We start from the raw sequence: 18618 nt of genomic DNA, 5'->3' as shown, positions 1-18618 counted from the left end.
TAATGGATCAGGTTGGACATGCAGGTGTGTGAGCGGCAAGAAGAGAAAATAATCATGTATCTCTGTTTCTTTCAGCGCTTGACGTCATCCCGCTCATCGATCTCTTTACCTCACAGTCTCTGTCTATTTATTTCTATCTATTTTATATCAACCCAATGCTTATTTTCAGTCTTATCATTTATATACATTTATATTTTCGTCCTTATCTATGTATCTTTATCTCATCTGTGTCTTTATCTTTGTTTCTATATTTTGAACTGTCTCTTCTTACACCTATTTCTGTACTCATGCGTCTTCGTTAGTGCGCTTCTATCTTTCCATCTGCATCTGTTTTTGCTTCTTCATCTCTATATCATTTTTTTTTTCATGTCTAACTCTATCAGTATCTTTTACTTCCCTTCAGCCCACTGTATGGGCCTTTTTTTCACACAAATGTTAGCAGCTCATGGGTAAAATAAAAGCCTGCTAAGCGCTGCTCCTGTCAATGTATGTTAACTTATCTCTAAATCTTCACACAACAGCTTCACCTCACTCTCACTCGCTTTATTTCCTTCCATTGTTTTCTTTTTGCCTTCAATAATTTCTGCATTTCGAGATATGAAGTTTCGGTGTCTTTGTTTCCATTTCTCCCTTCCCATCCTTTCTCTCTATTTTAATTATTTAATTCTCTCTCCATTGCTTATCTGATCATCGAGGTATCATGCCCTCCGATCTTGGGAGTACAAGTCAACACGAGAAAAAAATCCTCATCCATATGTGGAATAAAGAGAAACTGGACGTCGCGAGCGGCAAGGAAGTGCGGCGCGACAGCGAAGAGAAACTGAGAAACTGGAAGGGAAAATAAGGGAAAGGGGAAAAAATACTACTTTTGCTCGTGTCAGTTTTTGCGGGACTTTTTTTTTTTTTTTTTTTACAGCAAAGGAGACAGTTCAAGGGCACACAAAAAGCAAACATTAATGAAAAAAAAAGCCCGCTACTCACTGCTCCTAAAAAGAATCCAAAGAGGTGGCCGAAAGATAGGTCAGTTTTGGGAGGAGACCACTGCTACCTGTCACATGTTTGAAGGAACCGTTAACCTGTTCTAACTATATCCTGAACGGTAACCTTATTTGTTTAAGACCTACTCGGTATATTAATATGTTCTCAACAATGAGACTTTCTATCCGAAAAATGAGCTCGAATATTTCTTCGCTGATTTTTAATATAGCTTGCTGCCTGTCATGTGTTTAAATACACCATTAACCTAACCCAAATATGCTTTTTATTTGGGTACACTGTAAATTCATATATATGCTTCTTCAGTGGTGGGAGGATATGACGAGATAATAAAGAGAGACGCTGACGTGGAAGAGAACAAAACTGAAGCGAGAAATTATAAGAGGAAAAAAAGAGGAGGTAGAAACAAAATAATGAAAACTTTCGTAAACCCGCAACGTAATTTCCTCCAGCATCCCCATCATCATCATCATCATCATCATCATCATTACAATCGTCATCATCAAGCAGACACTTACTTCACCGAGGAGCCACATAATAAAAATAAAGGAGAAACATGTTAAGTGATGGATATAAACACTTGACAGATGGTGGTTGGTAGGTAAATAAACAAATAAATAGGCAAACAAACAAACAAAAAAACACTGAATTCACCTTCCCAACGAAAACACTCTTGCATTTCACACCTGCGTCACACCTGCAATTATCGATCTGCGACGCTCTTTCTTTCACCTTCATTTTTCCTCCTTTCCAGTTACTTCTTTTCTTTACGTCCCTCCAACGCCCCCTCATCAGGCGCGGCGCAGAGACAGATAAAGGTGAGCGAAAGGTCGAGTGGGAGGGGAGCTGGGAGGAGGAGGAGGAGGAGGAGGTAGAAAAAGAAAGTATGGGTTGAAAATGGAAAGAAAACGCATGTAAAGGAGAGGAAAAGGTGGAAGAAGAAAGTTTGTAGAGAGAGGAAAAGGGAAAAAGGAATGCGAGGGCGGGAGAGAGAGAGAGGAAAGGGTGTGGGAAATAAGGGAACATGAGTAATGGGGAAGGGAGTTAAGGAGACAGTAGCTGGGAAGAGACGGTGAGAAGAATGGACTCGTGGGAGGATGAAGAAGGGAAAGGGGAAGTGAATCTGTGAGAAAATAAAAATGAGGAACGGGAGGAACGGAAGGGAATGTGTGATGATGAGAGAAGTAAAGGAGACAAAAGGAGGAAAAGAGAAAATGACTGAGTTCAATCAAAGGATGCATTAAACTTAAGATATGATGAAATGAAGGGTAAGGAGGATGAGAGTTATAGGAGGAAATACCTAAATTGTCTGTTAAATGAAAATAAAGATGATGGTGAGCGAAGTAAAGGAGGCAGGCAAAGAAGAGATGACTGAGTTCAATTAAAGGAAATATTAGACGTAAGATAAAAGGGAATGAAGGAAGGAAGGAAGATGAGGGTTTTAGAAGGAAAGTGGGTGTTAAATGGTATGAGGAAGATAAGATTTCGATAGCAAGAGGATATGACTGACAGATGTAGGTGGTTGAAAAAAGAAAAGTGAAGGGAAGGGAAGTAAATGATGTAGATAAACCAGTGTTAAGAGCGAAATCAAAGTGAAAGTAGATATAAAAAAAGTTAATTAGAAGGTTTGTACCAGAGAGTCGAAGATTACGTAGAAGATGAAAAAAAAAGTACACGGCTCTGGAACAAGGGAAGTAGAGCAGACATAAGAGGAAAGTGTGAGTTTGTAAAGGAAAGGGAAGAGTAGGTTAGGACGACAAAAGGGGACGGTAGCAAGGAGCGAAGATAGTGCAGGAAAAGGTGAGAGATGGTGGCGGAGATAAGACAGGAGAGAGAAAGAGAGAGGGAGGGGGGGGGGGGCAGAGAGGGTAAAAGTGAAGGGCAGGAGGGGGGATAAATATATGGAAGAAACAGTAGCAAAGAACAAAGAGATAAGGCCAGGAAAATAGTAAAAGTGGGTCGTGAAGGAAGGGAGGAGAGAGAGAGAAGGAAAGGAAAAAAGAGAGGAAAGGAGAGAGCGTGACAGAAAAAGGGTGATAAAGAAAATGAAAACCAGAAGGAAGAAGAGAGAAGGGAAAAGCCATAGGAAAGGACAAGGAAGGAAGGAAGGACGATACAGAAGGACTGAGAACAAAGGACAAAGAGAGATTGCATGTGTAGAGAGAAAAAAAAAGGAGAGTTAAAGGAAATGGCAGTACGGGAAGGAGGATAATATGGAGTGGGAGACAACAGAGGACAAAGAGAAAGAGAGAAAGGTGAGACAGAGGAGGAGGAGGAGGAGGAGGAGGAGGAGGAGGAGGAGGAGGAGGAGGAGGATGGAAGGAGGAAAAGGTATAAAAACAAATGACTTTACAGCGTCGATACGGATCACTGGCAGGTAGGAAGTGCAAGCCACGGTAATTATAAACTCCAGGTAACTCCCCGCCGCCCAGGTAAGCAAGCACAGGTAGGTACGCATCGGCAGGTGAGAGTCCACGGCTCTTTTTTTTGTGGTCTGTTTTGTTACGCTTCCTTTATTTTTCCTGCTTTTTTTTGTTTATTTTTTTGTGTGTGTGACTGGCGCTTTTCTGTATGTGTACGTGTGAGGTTGAAATGTACTCACACACAACTTCACACACACACACACACACACACACACACACACACGAACACACACAACCATCCATAACACCACATTCACAACCTGGCACCTTTGAGAACACGCAGCCTTTAAATGCCAAGTCTATGACCACCGTGGGCTGACCTTCGACCCTGGAGGAGGAGGAGGAGGAGGTGGAGGTAAGCAGGAGGAGGAGGAGGAAGGGGAGGCGGAGGAGGTATTCATAGGTCACGTAGATAACTCGTACTCAGGCTGGTCCAAAGTGAGGGTTTCTTCTGAACAAACAAGGAAAATACTGCAGCACACTTGAGGGAAGGCTGAAGGGGGGGAGGATGCGAAGGAGGAGGAGGGTGTGCGGTGAAAAAGCTTCCATTCCACGCCTTCCTTGGGTACTCGAGGTGACGGGGCAAGGCAGATAGTTAAGAAAGATGGCAAAGGAACACGTAAGTCGGAGTAAGAGAGAGGAAAAAAGAAAATGAGGAAGGAAATTAATAACGAACAACGTATAAGAAGACAAAAAGGAAAGGCGGCAAGTACGTAACGTAGGAAAGAAAGAAAAATGAGGAAATAAATGAAGAACCATGTAAAAAAAAAAGATAAATAGGAGAAAAAGAACGAAGACAAAGAAAAAAGGATGCATGAAAGAAGGAGAGAAATGAAGGAGAGTATGAAAGATAAGTATGCAGCTCATTTAATAAAAAGTAAATATAAAAGTGATAAAGTAAACAAGTCAATATGTAAGGAGAACAAGAAGAAACAGACGAGAAAAGAAATTCGAGAAGAAATAAGTATACGTATGAAGAAGAGGAGGAGGAGGAGGAGAAGGAGGAGGAGGAGGAGGAGGAGGAGGTGAAGGAAAGTAAAGGTAGGTTTCTTATGCTCCAGTTCATTATACAAGGCAAAGACAAACAAGGAGATGAAGGAGGGTGGGGAGGAAATTATCATGGAGAAGATAGAAACGGGAAAGAGCGAGCGAAGGGAGGAAGGGAGGGAGGGAGAGATGGGAGGGAGGCTGGGATGAGATAACGAAATTTCTCCTCCCCGCCCTTTACACGTCTATCACTTAAGTGTCGAATCATGTAATCTCTCTCGTGTTTCAATTAAGGCGATCACTAGTATTATAGCTGTCGCCGGCTCTTCTAAACCAGCAGACTCTTATGGCTTACTCGTGTGCTCCTGTTTTTCCGCGCTTGACTCATAACTGATCAATAGAGGAAACTACTGTGTCAAGAATGAATTGTATATTATGGAAAAAAATCTCACTTTGATATCAGCGGTTTCTTCCTTTTTTTCCTGAATCTACAAACAAGAAATGAATAAAGACTGAACATAAGGACATACGAAGAAGGGAGACCTATATTATTTTTTATGCAAATGGTCCGTTAAGAGGAAAATTATGTATGTTTTTAATTTAAGAGACAGCTATGTGATACTCTAACAAACCATCTCTCTTTTCAGCAAATACGGTATTCTTTCTCGGCCTTCACCGTTGCCGATCATAACGCATTGCTCTTTTCAACAATTACATTATACTTTTTCGGCCTCCTCTTCTGTTTCTCAAAATGTGATCAGTGTTCGGAGGCATTTTTAATGAATATTTTTATTAGTTCTTACCCTTCCCTTGTTTACCTTTCCATAAAAAAGATAAGAACTGTGGAGTGTCGCCTCACCAACAGGACCCACCAGGAAAACAGTCTGCCTCGAATCAACAGCTGGGTGGACCGAATCGAATCCAGTCCGTAAAGAGGACGCTTATGGCTGCCGACGAGGAAAACCGACGTCTCTGGAGGGCCAACTCTATCAAACCTCATTACACTGTCCACCAGGAAAATATTAAAACGAGAAATGAAATCAACAAACAGGCAAAACGAATGAACAGGACGGGATACCAACATGAAAGGCTCTCTTATTAGACGTTATTGAGTACGTTGGCCATTCTTTACGCTCGTTGGCAATCAGTAATGCTATTAAAACTAAAGCCAGTCTGGGAAATTTAGAAGAGACGTACAAAGGACCTGTTCCCAAAATAATGACGTTTAAGAATTTCATTTTTGGCAGTCGTTTAGTTTTGCATCTCACCTCGATTTTCCCATTTTCTCCCGGTGCGCGTACTAATTGGAGTGCCGCATACGAATTGGCGAACATACCTCCAAAGAAGCTGCCCAGAACATGCCCGAAGCACGATGTGAAAGCAAGGTTTGAGAATATCCACCTCGCATTTGTTAGCAGACAGCGTGTAAATATTTAGTGCCAGGTACGAGAATTCAAAAAAAGAACCCTTGTACGGCGGCCAATGAAATTCTATGAGCGTCATTATCCCCCTTAATGGTGCCCCCCCACCCCCCACCCCCCGCACACGGCCCCGCGGCGACCACCTGCGCTAAGTGTCAAGGTGTATAGGGAGTGGGGGGGAGGAGGAAGGGAGGGTGTCTTTTTTGTTGTCTATTTCTAAATGGTTTGGATACCTGAGATTGGGAGAAAACAGTAGCACAATCCAATGACTATTTTTTTCACTCTATCTATTTATCTGTATTTTATCTATTGTATATACTAATCTATCTACTCATCTGCCTGTCTGTCTATCTTTATTTCTATCTATTTGTTATATAAAATCACTACTCTTGCTTACTGTCTTTGTCTTTCGTAATTTCGTATCGTTTTTCCTTTTTTTGTCGCTTGTTATCGTTCATCTATTCACTGACACACACGCCGAGGCCTTATCTCCTCACCTCCATCTTATCTCTCATCGCCGCCGGGCTAATCTCAATCTGACTCCGGTAATTATCTTTTCAGCTCACTTGGTAATTACTTCCTCGATCTCTTGACCACCCCCTTTCGTAGTCCTCGTGGCCATTATCCATACAAAAAAGAAATCTGAGAGCTACACGTTTGCTTGAGTAACAGTTTGTGGTATGTGAGGCATCCCGGTACAAGCGTTTACGATGCTCCTGTTGTTGGTTTAGTGCCTTGTTAACGTCCCCGTTGCGCCGGTGCTCGCCCGTCCCGCAGTGAAATGTGTCTCGTCTCACCTTCACATTCTAGACACTAGCATGCCGGGTCATCACTGAACACCGCCCCTGCCGCCCCGCCAACCCGCGACCCTCACACGGCACCCACACACCTGGACCCCACACATATAATCGCTATTCTAAACCACAAAAACTCGTCGAAACAGGCCACATATGTCTGTTGAATGCCGCGCAGAATATAAAATGCATATCATCACTCAGAACGGCATACTTACTGATTACTAATATTCTCTACATCAAATTTTCTGCCAAGTCATTGTTATTTATCGTACTAAAGACTACCTTTGTGTGTGTGTGTGTGTTTGGTATGTCAGTCTGGACGGCTCAATGTTATCATGTTTTCCTCTGCGCGTCCTTGCGTATGCTAACAGAATGAATAACCGTTGCTTGTTACGTGCACAAGGACGTGTATGCATGGAAAGAGCGCTGCTTAGGTATGTATGTGTGTGTGTGTATGTGTGTGTTTAATAGTGTGGAATGCATTCCGGGTAGAAAATATAGAGGTCACATCAAGATCCTTTTTCTCGCCTCGCACCTCCTCTGAGCGTCGGTTTGTCTGGCAACGCTGCGCTGGTCTGCTTCACTTCCTTCGTAATATCAGTCGGTCGTGTAATACCAAGACGCGTGAGAATTCTACCACGGATGAAAGCGTTCGTGAGGCCGTCTAAATGCTGGCCGTAAAATTAGCGATACTCTTGATAAAGTAACGGTCACGAGAAGGAAAGTGAAAAAGAAGGGCTGAAAAGGAGGGAGCGAGATAGCGAGAGAGAAAAAAAAATGGTTCAAAGTAAAAGCGGTTCTAATCTATATCCGGAGCTTTATCTACGGACTGAACTCGTGTGAAGCGAAGGAGTTGCCAAACGCCGCCGGGTACCAGAGCCATTATTTATTTTAGGTTGACCGAACCCTAGTTGTTATAAGAAACTATTAAAATTGATGGACGCGCAAAATAATATATGAAGATGAATGATGTGGAGAGAGAGAGAGAGAGAGAGAGAGAGAGAGAGAGAGAGAGAGAGAGAGAGAGAGAGAGAGAGAGAGAGAGAGAGAGAGAGAGAGAGAGAGAGAGAGAGAGAGAGAGAGAGAGAGAGAGAGAGAGAGAGAGAGAGAGAGAGAGAGAGAGAGAGAGAGAGAGAGAGAGAGAGAGAGAGAGAGACGAAGATAAGTGATCGAGGCACCGTCACGCCCGCCGCCCACCCAGTCACCGCCGTCAAGCCTGCTGGAGCCCCCCGCCCAAATCCGCCTGCCCAGACTCGTGAATCCCTATGGAAGGAAGTAAACCCTTGGCGTGGCCCACGTGTTACCAGAAGGCTCGTCCCTCCTCAAACTAGAGTAACTGTACAGGTGGGCATCTTCCCTATGTATGTGGTTACTGAGGATTATTAGTTCTTTCACTCTCCAAAAATACTCGTCTGTTATGTACCGACTTGTACGTTTCGATGCTTTACACTCGGCAATACGCGTAGCTTTCATAAATATGGCCATTAATATTTAGTTATTCTTCAAACGGCAAAACATATCTAATATGACACTACTCATGTTCTTTGCCCAATAATTCGTAAATAGTAACATTTTACTTCTCGATTTCTTTAAGGCTGATAGTTCAACTTAGGATATAAATGATTAAATAAGTTTATCGCTCCTATTTTCCGAGAATATTTATTTTAAACTGCTAGTGACTGTACAGTTTCGAATCTGATTCAGTGAGCCACGAGATAATCTTTTCCAAGAGTTCGTAACCCCTTCCCCCCCGTGAGGGGAGTCACGTGGGCAAACTTTCATAAAAAAATGGGATTTGTAGAATTATTAATATTTTACTTATCCAGAGATAACGATAAAACTTTTACCTCGTTAGTTAACTCAACGTTAAAACAACACTGATTTAATATGCATTATGCCATATATTTTACTTTAGCTGTTCCCGTCGTCTGTTAATTTTCCTGCTTCTGCTTTAATTACAGTCGTTTGTGTGTGTGTGTGTGTGTGTGTGTGTGTGTGTGTGTGTGTGTGTGTGTGTGTGTGTGTGTGTGTGTGTGTGTGTGTGAAGTAACAGGTGCAATCTTACGTAAGTGAACCTTGTATGAAAAAATAAAATAAGTGAATTGTAATTACATTTCCTTGCTGATCTTACTTCCAGAAAATGATCACGCCGTGACCTCTCGCAAAAAAAAATGGAAAGATAAAAGCAACACCATAATTAGCAGCGCCAGCAACAGCGGCGGCAGCAGCAACAACATCTGAGAGGAAAACCCGCCCTGGCTGACGCGGATATGTTCCAAACAAGTTTACGTGGCGGCTGTCACCCTCACCAGTGGACAGGGAATGGACAGGTGCCACCAAAACACGTCTGGAATCATTCTTTGTCAATTAGTTTAGGTCTTCTTCCTCTAAGTTATGAACACGCCAGGCTGGTTATCCAGTCGGCAACAGCAATTATAAGAACGTGAATAACAACAAGAAAATGAACAAGAACAACAAGAACAACCACAACAATAACAACTGTAATATCAATACTAATGAGAAATACAATAATTGATCATCATGAATCAAGAGACACGAAAGTGACCACACGATTCATAATACACATGTCCGTTAATGTAAGAGCTTTTTTTTTTTTTTGAGACGAGGCACCGCAGCCTAACGTTACAATATCAAATCTCACGGCCATGTACACTCTCTCAAAAAATAATAAAGAAAAAATTACTGCTCTCTCTCTCTCTCTCTCTCTCAAAAAAATAATATAAAGAAAAATATTACTGACTTGAGGAAATACTGAACAAGCAAACAAGAACCATTTATAATAATACGTGTTACTATATGTACATAATTTATAATGGAGGATAGGAACATGTGATAACCATGATGCTACCCAAAGCGGCAAAGACGGAGAGATCACACGTTAATAACAGAAACAGAGTAAAGAACTAATTGTAAAGGAAGACTGCAATAAAAATCGGGATGGTGGGAGAGCAGAGGGTCGAGCGCGAGAGGAAACTACCGCAGCGCCTCTAACGGTACAACGGGCATACATAGAGCTCCAGGCCCCACTGATTCAACGAGGCGAATGAACCCTCGTAGACATGCGGAAAACTTGCAAATGCTCACTTTACGATGATACATTGATAATTAAATAGTAGAAATAATTACTTGAAAATGATTAGATATCGCCGGCTATAGAGGAAACAAAGATACACACTAACTCAATCTCCCTGATTTCACGAGGAGTCAATAAACCCCCACGGCCATGATGGACAACTTAGTGCATTCATTAACGCCAAAATATACCTTAAAGTCATCACCTCCAGCACCGCCACACGCACAGACTAAGCTTAAGACATCTCTATTTAACGACGTGCCAATAAGCCCTCGCCGGCATGTTGGATACACGTAAATACTCACATAAACGTCGGCCCGTCCGCTCCCGCCTCACGCCGGCCGCCTGCTAGCGTGCCTCCCCGCGAAGAGAGGTCGCTGCTGCCACCTGGCGGGAGATTGCTGAGATAACCGAGGCTTTTCTTTTTATCTTATCAGTCTTACTTCTTTCTTTTTGCAGTTTCTTCTTATTTTTCTTTTCTATTTCCTTTATTTGCCCACTGACCTCTTTGTTTGTGTTTCTTTCTTATCTTACATGTAACATTATCTCTTCTGCGTTCCTCTCTCTCTCTCTCTCTCTCTCTCTCTCTCTCTCTGTAACGGAGTGTATCTATAATTTTTTTTTCCAAAATGCCACAACTGTATGCTGGAAAAAAAGATGTGGTTGAGTTTAGTTTGTCTTTAATTGCAAATCAAGAAGAGAAGGATCTAATTTTTTCCTGGTTGAAAAAACAACTTAGAGGTTTATGGGTAATGTAAAAGAAAACCAAACAAGGCGTCTCATATTTCGTCAATACCCTCCTTTCGTCTCTGCCTCTCTGTCTATCTATCTCTACCTAACTATCTATCAATGTCATCCCTTTCACTCTTACATTCCACACGTTTCAACAGTCCCCAGCATCTTACTTTCCCACTCCAAATAACCACGACGTGTCTATCAAGAGGCCGCCAGCTGGTCACGTCAAGGAACACTCGACTCATAGAAACACTCATGATCATCATAACTTGGAGGCGCCATGATCCGCTCCCTAGACCCCCACCCCACGACCCACCAGTCTGCCATCCATGAGGCCGCACGCGCACCTCTCACTTATTTTATTTTGGTGGCGGGAAAGTAGAAAATGAGATAATGGAAACAGGAAGCTAGGAATTAGATGGACAGAACAAGAAGCTGATAATAAGATGAGTACAAAAAACTAGCAATAACATAGAAAGAACAAGAAACTGGCAATAAGATGGACAGAAAAATAAACTGACAATACAATGGACAGAACCGAAGACTAATAAGAAGATGATCAGAAGAAGAAACTGACAATAAAATGGAAAGAATAAAAGAAACCCTGACAATTCGAGTAAAATGGACAGAGAAAGAGACAAACAATAAATTGGATAAAACAAGAAACTGAGAAAAAGATGGATAGAAAAGAGACTGACAATAATATGGAGAGAAATAAAAAAAAAGCTTGCTATGGTTGTTTTGATGAAGTGAAAGGAACAAGCAGCAGGGGAAGGAGGGAAAAGAGATAAGTAACAGAAGCAGCAGAAGCAGTAGTAGATAGGCACCCGTTACTCATTCACTGAGGGTATTATTTTATATCTACCATTTCGTACGCACCTTTCCAGTTTGCACTCACAGCGGTAATAGACAAATACCTTGGAAAATCATTAGGCTGAGATATTAAAAGCATGACCACTTAGCAACAGGCATGATTCCAATCTATATTTACACCATAAGAAAAAAAATACGTCTGGAAAAGTATTCAACAGATGTATACAAAAGAAAGTCAAAGTATTATTGAATAGCAACCAGGGTTTTTTCTTTATATTGTTTAACTTTTATTTTTACCTCTTTTCAATAATAATTTTTCACAATATTTATTTCCCACAGATAAGTGCGAATTGAATGAGTGGGTACACACACACACACACACACACACACACACACACACACACTCCCTCCCTAAGCGATGGTTATTGAAAAGGGTAATAACAGCTGGCGACCTTTAACCTAACATGACACGACGCGGGGGGGAGGTCAGGGATTACGGGAACGGTCGGCGGCGCTTAGTTTTGGGGCGCGAGATCAGAGCGTCGCTAAGGTCTGTGCGCCCCTAAAAAGGTAATGACTCGCTCGCCTCTACGCCGGGAACGTGCCTCTGGGCTTCTGGGCGGCGGGGGAGTGTCGGGGATGAAATTTTACACGGTGGGGGAGACAGGTGAGTCACGACGCGCGGCTTACATTAAATTTTATTCCAGATGCCTTCCTTCCTTCCATCCTTCCTTCGCTTAGTGTTTCTTGTCCTCTTGTGTTCAATTCTCTCTCGTCTCCTTTCTCTTTCCCTTATTTTAATTTCGTTTCTTGCTTTAAATTCTATTCCAGCTGCCTTTCTCAATTCCTTCCTTTGTTTGGTGTTTCTCTGATTTAGTTTCAATTTCTCTTCTCTTCTCTCCTCTTACTCGTCTTTTCCTTATTTTAGTTTCTCTTCTTACATTACATTTCATTCCAGCTGCCTTCCTTCCTTCCTTCCTTCCTTCCTTCCTTCCTTCCTTCGTTTAGTGTTTCTTTGATCTTGTTTTTATTTCCCTTTTCTTCTCTGTTCTCTCTGCCTTTTATTTTCGTTTATTTTCTCTTCCTGTTACTTTTTTCTTCTCTATTTTTTCGTTCATTATATTCTCGCTTCTCTGTTTCTCTCTCTTCTCTTCTCTTCTCTTCTTTTATCTTCTCTCATACAGATTCTACTTGCATTTCCTCAATCAAATTCCTGTATCTCTCTCCCTCCCAACCTTTTATTATCCTCTGTTTACTTTCATCTCGTCTAGCTTCACCTGTGATATATACACACGCACACACACCTGGTCTCATTAACTCCATCAGTCTCTTTCCTCCTACCTTTGATCACCTACACGCCCGCTCCAAGTCGTTCTTTACTTTCAACTTGTCCTAATTCACCTGTTCTATATATACACCTGGCCCCATCATTACCTGAGCTGCTCTCCACGCGTTTCATCAAGCACCTTTTACGCGCTCAATCCATCTTCTTTTAAATACAACTGGCGGGGAGGCAAAAAAACTGGACCCCTCGCACGCATTATACCATCCATTCAGCATTCTCTTAATGGCTCGGCGCGGGTGAGACGCATCGGGGAGGAAAGATTGCACACCTTCCACGAGATCCGAGTTTATATTTGCGGCGAAAGCGATGGGCGTTTGGAGAGCATGTGATTTCATTCATGGGTAAGCACTGGGTGGGAGCGGAATGAATGGGGCACTAACGGGGGTGTAAAGGGGAAGGGGTGGAGGGTAATTACTACGTGTGTGAGAAGAGAAAGCGGTAGGGAAATGGGAGATGCTGCAGAGATGAAAGGGGAAGATGCAAGGCGGGAGGGAACCAACCATATAATCTTGATCATTGCGGATAACCCGATTCTCTCTTTTCACTCCTCACATGTTTTTTTTAAAGAAGGGAGAGAGAGAAAAAGAGCGAACGACCGTGAGGGAAAAAAGAAAACGGCCGTGTGAGAGAAAGAAAAGAGAGGACGACCGGGTGAGAGAAAGCAAAGAGGAAACGATCGAGAGGGAGAGAGAGATAAAAGAGAGAGAACGACCGAGAGAGAAAGAAAAAAAAGAGACCAACAGGAAAGAAAAATAGAAGACGGCCATTAGAGAGACAGAGAGAACGACTGAGAGAGATAACGAAAGAATGCCCGGAAGAGAGAAAAAAGAGAGAAGGACCAGCAGAGAGAGAAAAGAGGAGAACGATCGGGAGAAGTAAAAAGGAAACCGACAAGGAGAGAGAAATAACAGAGCGACCACGAAAAAATAAAAAAAAAGAGAACGAGAGAAAAAAAAAAGAAAACGACAGGGAGGAGAAAAAAAATTACAAACAAGAGAAAAAAAACAGAACGACAAAAAGAAAAAAAAAAAGAGAACGACAGAGACAAAAAAAGAGAACGACAGAGAAAAAATTGACAAAAACCTTCATCCCCAGAGTAACACCACCACTACTATCACCACCACTACCACAACCACCACAACCACTACCATTGCATCCCTTAAATGAAGTCATCCGTAGCAGAGCATCAAGTCGATCCTTCTCCCTTGATTTACAGCTCCCGAGACTCCCACTTTTCCTAATGACACACGCCGCCTCGTCCTTCCCGCCGTGTAATTTCTGAATGATTTATGTCACCGTCTTTTTTGCATTATTTTTTTTTCTCCCTCTCTCGCCAAGTGTGTTATAGTTCGCTCGTCCGCCACACCACAGCAGCCACCTTACCTCACCTCAGCTCATCTCACCTGTCCCCAGCATCCCAGGTGAGCGAAGTTTGATTTACCTGCCCGGTCCACCTGTCGAGTTTATCAGCAGCCACCTTACCTCACCTCAGCTCATCTCACCTGTCCACAGCATCCCAGGTGAGCGGAGTTTGATTTACCTGCCCGATCCACCTGTCGAGTTTATCTCCTGATTTGTGTGAGCATTAAAACCACGTTGGGATTTTTTTTTCTGCAATCGTTTGGGGATTTTAATGTCATCGCTTGTGCATTGTTTTCGCTTCGTCCACTCGTTTTTATTCTATATTTTTTTCCTAATCTTCCTTTTTTCTTTTTCTGTTTTTTCGTGGTTCTTTGCTGAACAAGATTTTCCTATACGTGTGTGCGTTTGTATTTTGCGCTTCATTTTCGCTCCGTGCTTTTTTTCTTCTTTCGTTTGTCTTTATAGCGTTATTTCATGGTTCCTCGCTACAACAACAACAACAACAACAACGGCAGCAGCAGCAACAACAACAACAACAACAACAATAACTACAACAACTACAACTTTTATACAGAATTTTTTACAGTAAAGGAAGCAGCTCAAGCGTAGAAGCAAATGATAAAAAATAAAAAAAAATCCCGCAAAACTGTTACTACTACTACTACTACTACTACTACTACTACTAAAACTGCTTCAGGGTGATGATAGGATTGATTCAGTGCATCTTCCTCATCCTCCTTCTACTTCACCTACTCCTCCTCCTCCTCCTCCTCCTCTTACTCCTCCTCCCTTTTTAATTGACGATCCCATTAGTTTATCATCAACACTAATCTTTTTGCTTCCTTGAACCCGTTAAAGTGGCTGTCTCTTCCATACTCAGCCGACGCGCCTTCATTGAGTTTTATTATTTTTTTATGTTGTTTATTTGGGTTATATTGTTATTAGTGTTTACTTATCTTTAGTTTAATTTATTCTGCTCGCTCCTTCTGTTTTATCTTTGTCTTATTTTTTTGTGCTGTAAATATCTTCTTGTTAACTTGGATGAAATATAAATCGAGATGTTAAGGATTCATTTTGTGTTTATATTTTGCTTTTTTTTCTCCTTCTTATGTCATCTATTTTCTACATCGATTTTTTGTTAGTTTTATGTCTCTCACTACCCACATTTTTATACTATTTCTTGTTTTTCTCTCTAGTTTTCGTTTTTCCTGTCATGCTCTTTTCCTCCATTGTTTTCGGTATATTTCCCTTTCCATTCCAGACAAATAATTTTCCTCCTTTTCCCATCTTCATATTTTTCTTCCAGTCTCACTAACTTTGCTTCTTTATCATATTCTTTTTGTTTTCCTTTTGCTTGTACTTTTTGCTGTTTTCCTCCGTTTTCTTTATTTCATTTTTGGCGCATTTTCCCTTCTATTCCTTTTTTACATTTTCCTTCTTTTCCATGATCATTATTAGTTCCTTTCTGACCACCCTCTTCTCTTTTCACTATATCTTTCTTCTTCATCTCCATTCTTATTTGCTATATCTTCCTTTCGATTCCTTTCATATATTTACCTTTTTTTTCCATTGTTTATTATTATTTTTTCCTGTCTCGCTACCTTTCTCTTTTACCTATATGCCTTACCTGTCCTCGTTCTTGTTTTCCTCCTCCATTTTTTCTACTTTCTAATCTCTCGTGTTGTTCTTTTTTTTCCTCGCTCATTAGAGATAAACGCACAACAAAAATGGTCTCGGTTCGTTTGTTTTGATTTGTTTGTTTGCGTTTGTGAGTGGGCCTCGTTTTTTTTTTGGTCTTACGCACGCTGTTAGAGACATGAGATGTAAAAAGAATAAGAGAAAAAAAAAAAAACAGAGGCCGATGCAAATTCAGATAAGGAAGGCTAACGAGTAAATCAACAAATCAAACTCTGTCATTGGTGGAGCGAGACAATGAAAGGCAGGATAGAGAAGGAGGTCGAGGCAAAGTCAAAAGCCAAAATAAAAGTCAAAGCAAATAACGAAAAATATAGTACAAATAGATTTGGAATGTAAACAGCAACTCTTTTTTTTTGTCGTGCGAGAGAAGTTTGACAGCTGGAGGGCAAGAGAAGGGCAGGACGGTGTAGGAAGATGAAGAAAGTCAGCGGGCAGAAAATAAATAAGGGGAAATAAAATATAAGTAATTGAAACTTCAACCACGAAAAGTGACAAGTACATAAGTAAGGAAAATTCGAGGCGAGGGATGCGGGACGGTGCGATAGTAAGGAGAATAAAAGATCAAGAGGAGAGTAGAGCACATTGAATAATAAAGAGGAAATTGCAACTAAATATGAGAAGAAAAATAATGGATATATAAGTAAACAAAATTCTGTATTGATGACTCGAATAAAGGAGGAGCAGGATGGTAACTACCCCCCAAAAATGATTTAGAAGGAACAAAAGAAAATAAGTGAACAAAGAAAATGTACCAAAATTCAAGGGCATCCGATAGATATAAGCAAACAAAACTCGTGATTGATGGATTGAGCAAACACCTGGCCAAGCATTAACCTAATTTTCTTTGCAATTAAAAGCAAAATCATGCAAATAGACAGAAAAAGTTGCAGTTGATGAGTGGCCGGGCAAACACACTCGCTAACCTTCTTTACAAGCACTCCTCATCAAGGCAAATACTGAGAGCCTGAAGAAACTGCATGACGGAGGGGAAAATAAACACTAGGAATGGCAAAAAAAAAGAACAGCGAAGGATAAACTATGAAAACTAAGGCAAGGATAAAGTACTGAGAAATAAAAATATGATGAACGTAGGAAATTAACGACAGAGAGAAATTAACAGAAAATAAATGAGGAGTTAAATGAAGAAAGCTAATGTAGATGAAACAAAAAACAACTAAAGAAAGGGCGAATTAAGAGGTAAAAGGAGGAAAATTTAAGAAAGTGGAAGAAAATATACAAGAAAACTAACCGTAGGAAAATTAAGGAAACGAGTGGAAGGATTCATTTAAAGGACAGCCAATCAAGGGAAAGAGAATAAACAAACAATAGAAAAAAAAAAAACAGAAAAAAACCTTGACGGAGGAAACCTGAAAACAAGGAAAGATAAGAGGAAGCAAACAAGAGGCGCGCCGCTCGCCCACTTCACCTGCGCTGTTTTAATTAAGAGGTCCCGTGAAGACTTGGCAGGTAAGTGATTTTTTTATGTTCGCAAATTATCCTTCAGCCCAGACGAATGCAATAACAGCACGCTTAAGGGAGATCATTACATGTGGTTACAGATATTTATAGGACGCGAGAGAGCAAGGTGTCAGGGGTGGATGTTGTAAATTGTAACTAAAGATTAAAGATGATGATAGTATTGATAGTAACACCAGCGCTTTCACTACTACTACTACTTTTACTACCACTACTACTACTACTACTACTAGAAAATATAACAATAAAAACTGTAATAATAATAACAGTGATAAACAATGTGAAGAGCAACAACAACACCCAAAATTTAAAGTCATCACACTCGGATTAAAGAAAAAGATAAGCGTCTAAGAACCCCCCCCCCCCTCACACACACACACACACACACACACACACACGCCATTAACTCAAGGTCAGCGAGGAGGAGGAAAGCGGGATGGCAGGTGGGAAGGCAGAGCTCACCTGAGACGCCGCTCTTATGTTGGTGTGTGCCGAGGCGGAGCGTGACCAGGGGAGTGTGTGGCTCAGGCTTGGGGGGGGGGTTGATGTATAGATAAATAGATAGATAGATAGATAGTCGGATGCATAGATGGATAGATAGATAGATAGGTGGACAGACAGTGACCGATACAACCCTTGATGCGTCAGTAAGAAGGTGGTCGTAACTGAATGCGAATTGGTATCAGCTACATCTTCCTGTTCTTGTTTTTGTTGATATTTTCGTCCTAGTTCTTCTTGTTCCTGTTCCTGTTCTTGATCCTGGTCCTGTTCTTGTTCCTATTCTTTCTGCTCTTTTTATTCTTTCCTTCTTTCTCCTCTCTCCTCACTTCCATATCCTCATCACTACCATCATTACTTTTTATGCATTTTTTATTTACGATCGCTGTATTATATTCCTCACAGTAAATGATTATGACAACACATATTTTCTAATCCGGCTAATTATCAATATAGCTTTTTTTCTATCATCACGAAGATATATTTTTCCTCTGGTCCACTGGGTCATGCGAGAGTCTTCAGCTGCTTTGATTTTGAAGTGACTGTTTTTGCTATAGTTGATATTTGTGGTGGTGGTGACAGCGGTCTTACTATTATTGTTACTATTATTATTATCATTACTATTACTATCATGATTTTATTCTTATTCGCATCAAGGGTACAGCATGACGAGCAAGAGGGTTAAAAGGATAGGCATAGTGGAGGGAGAAGTAATGAGAGTAAGAGTGTTCAGCTGTTCAATGTGGGTTTGTTAATTGTTCTTTTGTGGGAATTGTTTATTGTTCCTGCCCATTGTGGTTGGTGCGGCAGTATTTAATTTTGCTGAGAAAATTTTTGCAACTGTTTCGAACATTTCCCGGCGACAACACTAACAAAGGGACTAACGTTTCACACACACACACACACACACACACACACACACACCAAATAGTTTAAGATTCGTTGAGGTCAGACGGAAGAATAAGCATGAACA

General features: G+C 41.2%; 1 long non-coding RNA gene across 1 annotated transcript in view; it reads right to left on the bottom strand.

The window, feature by feature from the left end:
- LOC127004720 (uncharacterized) overlaps window positions 1–10084 on the bottom strand; it is a 72225-nt gene extending 62141 nt beyond the window's left edge. Inside the window, exon 1 of the long non-coding RNA XR_007757936.1 lies at window positions 10024–10084. This is a non-coding gene — a long non-coding RNA (uncharacterized LOC127004720). The remainder of the gene's footprint in view (window positions 1–10023) is intronic.
- Between the last annotated feature and the right edge of the window lie 8534 nt (window positions 10085–18618).

This window comes from Eriocheir sinensis, chromosome 28 (assembly GCF_024679095.1).
Source record: "Eriocheir sinensis breed Jianghai 21 chromosome 28, ASM2467909v1, whole genome shotgun sequence".
Lineage (NCBI taxonomy): Eukaryota > Metazoa > Arthropoda > Malacostraca > Decapoda > Varunidae > Eriocheir > Eriocheir sinensis.
This window is presented reverse-complemented; position numbering and strand designations above follow the sequence as displayed.